Source organism: Bos grunniens, chromosome 12 (assembly GCF_055505025.1).
Source record: "Bos grunniens cultivar Pamir isolate PY7600 chromosome 12, Bosgru_T2T1.0, whole genome shotgun sequence".
Classification (NCBI taxonomy): domain Eukaryota; kingdom Metazoa; phylum Chordata; class Mammalia; order Artiodactyla; family Bovidae; genus Bos; species Bos grunniens.
The window spans coordinates 49,363,389-49,367,121 of NC_141176.1; the positions used below are offsets into that span (position 1 = coordinate 49,363,389).

The 3,733-nt window shown below is 38.5% G+C and overlaps 1 long non-coding RNA gene across 1 annotated transcript; it reads right to left on the reverse strand.

Annotated features, from left to right (window-relative positions):
- Positions 1-1,098: 1,098 nt before the first annotated feature.
- Positions 1,099-2,744, reverse strand: LOC147361747 (uncharacterized). The gene is made up of 2 exons (XR_015137629.1): positions 2,574-2,744; positions 1,099-1,320 (listed from the first exon to the last, which is right to left on the reverse strand). It is a non-coding gene; the product is annotated as an uncharacterized LOC147361747 (long non-coding RNA).
- Between the last annotated feature and the right edge of the window lie 989 nt (positions 2,745-3,733).

The following is a 3,733-nucleotide window of genomic DNA, read 5'->3' on the forward strand; positions in this document are numbered from 1 at the left end:
TTAGATCCTGGGAAGTGTGGCCCATGGAAATGTGCATGGCATAGTTGTTTGCTTAGCAACTGAATAGAGATTAATTTTAATTCTCCTCACCTCTGCCTTCCTCATGCACTTCTTAGATATAAGCAAACAACACACCCAAAAGGACTCACGGATAAAGACTCAAGGGTCAGAAGGAGTCATAAGAAATATTCAAAATACTCTTTTCATTCCCTGATCAAGTTAGAGACAAGATTTTGAGTTATTCTACTTCGTTTGTTTTCGTTTTTGCTGCCCTGGGTTTTGGTTGCTGCATGCAGGATTTCTCTAGTTGTGGTGCACAGGCTTCTCACTGCGGTGGCTTTTCTTCTTGCAGATCAAAGGGCTCTAGGATCCATAGGTTCAGTAGTTGTGCTACACAGGCTCAGCTGCCCTGGAGCATGTGGAATCTTCCTGGACCAGGGATTGAACCCACGTCCCCTGCATTGGTAGGTGGATTCTTAATCACTGGACCACCAGGGAAGTCCCTAAATTATTCTACTCTAAATGAATACGTTTTTATTTCTATCATATTGGCAACTTGTCTTTAAGAAAATATTTTTCCTATCATGGAGAATTCTTTTTAATGAAGTACACAGATTCCATGGCGAAGTGAACATGGGGAAAGTGGCAGCCAGAGACAAGACTTCCATTTGCACAAGAGAGAGTTTTCTGCTACAGAATCTTAAACCACTAAAACCTGTCATCACAACACAGTTAGGACCACTGGACTTCTCTTGCAAAGTATACTATGTTATGTGTTCAAGTCAGCTGTGAATCCCATGAAATAACATTGTCTTTCTCCTGCTCTCTGTCCAATGTCCTCCTCCTCCTCAAACACCAAAGAACCCTCTAGTTTGGCAACACAGGTTGATCAACACTGAAGAGACCTTGACCAATGTCTCCTTTATCTTTAACCTTAACCCAGTACTAGCACTGACCTCTTCAGGTCTGGTTCATAAATAAAGCCAGATGCTAGTTTTGGGGGTTCCTGAGTCTTCCTCCAGCAGTCCATCCTAACAATCCGAAAGCTTGCCTGTATGTGTGTGTGTGTGTGTGTAAGAAATAATAATGGCTCTATGATCGTAGGATATAAGGCTGTTTATTTGTTCTTCTCTTTCATTTTGCTTCCTCAGTGCTCTCTTGCTTCTCCGGATTCTGCTTGCTTCTCCTCACCTCCCTTGTCAGCATTTTCAGTCTTTATTTTCCACCCCTGGCAGAGGTCTGCAGGTCAACCGTGGAATTACAGGTCAGCAGTGGCATTGCTTTGAGTGCCAGGCCAAGGTCCTTACGACTATTACTGCTCTGTTAACAGAGGAAAATGGCAAATTATACTGAATAAAATAATAATTCTGAAGTTAGAGTATGTATTTTAAAAAGCATGTGTAAAAGATGGACTTGAAAATGAAAACAGACTATACCAAAGACTAGACAGGCAAAAATAAATAAAAAGAACCAAGGAAAATAAGTGAGCTGCTAAAGTCCTAGATGTTTATATTTAGAAGAGAAAGTGGATGGATGAGTGGATGGGGACAGGGTATTGGATTTAGTGGAAGAATGGGTGGAAGATTGAAAAGAAGTATTAAATAAAATGAGAGAGGGTAATCAGGAGAAGATGGGAAGGGAGAGCTGAGGTCATCAGTATGGAGGAGACAAATAAAATAGAGGAAAATGAGAAAGAATAAAAGAAGAAACACCAGCATGATGTGTAAGAAAATGGATAGAGATAATAATGGAGGAACTGAAGATAAAAAAAGGTGTATTTCAGGAGCGGCCACATCTGGTCATTGCCTTCTAATGAACAGATTTCAATAATTTATGACAGTGCTTCTGTGTCTCCTTTGGAAACCAAGATGATGGAGGAGGAAGTCTTCTGCCTGAAAGAAGGATTGTTCTCTTGTTCTACTTGCTGCTGTCTTAGTTAAGCAACCATATCTTTTAACCCCTCTAGTTTGTTCCCAAGGTAAAATAAAAGTATATATATGGGCTTCTTGCTCTTTTAAGACTTTATGTATTCTTGGGACTTCACTGGCGGTCCAATGGTTAACACTCTGAGCTTACACTTCCGGGGGTCTGGGTTTGATTCCTGATCAGAGAACCAAGATTCTACATACCACATAGCATGGCTAAATAAAGACTTTGTGTATTCTTAAATAAATTTAAGTTAAATTGATTAATCAGGAGGCAATATGGGAATGCTATTTTTATTATCTACATTCATATATTGAATATTTACTGTAATTTATTTATATTTTAATTTTCTTGTAATTTCTTTTAATATTCCAAGTAGAAGGTGATAACACATGAAAATAGGTAGAAGAACTTGTCATGCTTAAGTTCTCTGGATCTGTGACAACAAAAGAATGTGCTAAATTACTTTTAAATATGTTCGTTTGAGATGACTCATTTAAATAGTTTCCTGAAGTACCAAACAAATGCATTCTTTTAAAGCCTAAAAGACATGATGGTTATAAGTTGATTGTCCAAGTCCAGATATGATTGAATGACTAAATGCTTTCAGTTTAAATAACAGAAAATCCAGCTAAACAGTAGCTTACCCTTGTAGCACATCTGGTAACTGGCAGCTGCAGAAACAGCCTTAGCTATTAAATGGGCTCAACCAAAACTCTCGACCCTTTTCACCCTTCAACTTCACCATCTCTTTGCACTTGTTGCCTCATGCTTGCAAGACAGCTGCCACATCTCCAGACATTATGTCTTTACTTCAGTATCACAAGCAGGAATGGATAAGTCCCTGTACACTACTTTTGAGGCTAGAAGGAAAATACCAGGTTTCCCTTGATGTATCATTAACCAGAACTGATTCACATGCTAATTTGGGACCAAATCCATTAATAGAAGGGAATGAGATTATTATAAATGACTTGGACCAGTCATGACTCATTCCTTGGAGCTAAGTCAGCATCCTATCTTGCTTGAAATCAGATCTTTGCCCACTGCAAAAGGATGTTTCACTTAGCAGGTAGGAAAAGCATAATGACAACAAACTGGGTGAGCCCCCAAAAGACAGACTTGGGATATCTAAGAGACTTACAGGGGCAAATTCTAGAGAATGTATTTAATTCATGATTGGTAGTTCAGGATGTATTGATTCAGTAGGATTTTGAACTAGTGCACACATGTTTTCTTCTTAACAACTAAAATCTCATCCCTGTTAGAAAACAATATAATACTTAAGTCCTCCTTATGCCACTTTTTACATATATCTCCCTCTTGATATTTATTTATTTTATCTTTAATTCTTTTCTGCACTGACTCCTACCTCCATTCTTTTTTGTCTACCCATTACCTTTTCACTTTGTTCTGTTCTTTAGACTCTGACTCACCCTCTACTTTGTTCTAATGTTAAATACACAGCACTGCACATTTGATACAAAAGTTCATTAGGATTCCTCCACACACTTAACCTTTTTCAGATGGGTGCTTCAACAGTTGGCTCTTCTCCCACTGAAGCCAGGTTATCTAATTGATTTATATCATCCAGGTGCCCAACATACACTTTGATTCTCTCCCTTCTTTCTCTGCATAGATATTTGCAGGTTATATATCGTGCCTTTGCCATTATGTGGAAGCAAACATAAGGCAAACAAAGCCATATTTTTTTCTTTCACCAAACTAGAACTATGTATCGATCCTTCTCTCTGCTCACCTTGAATGCTTTCATTCTAATACATTCCAGTCTCTTTTTCCACATTCA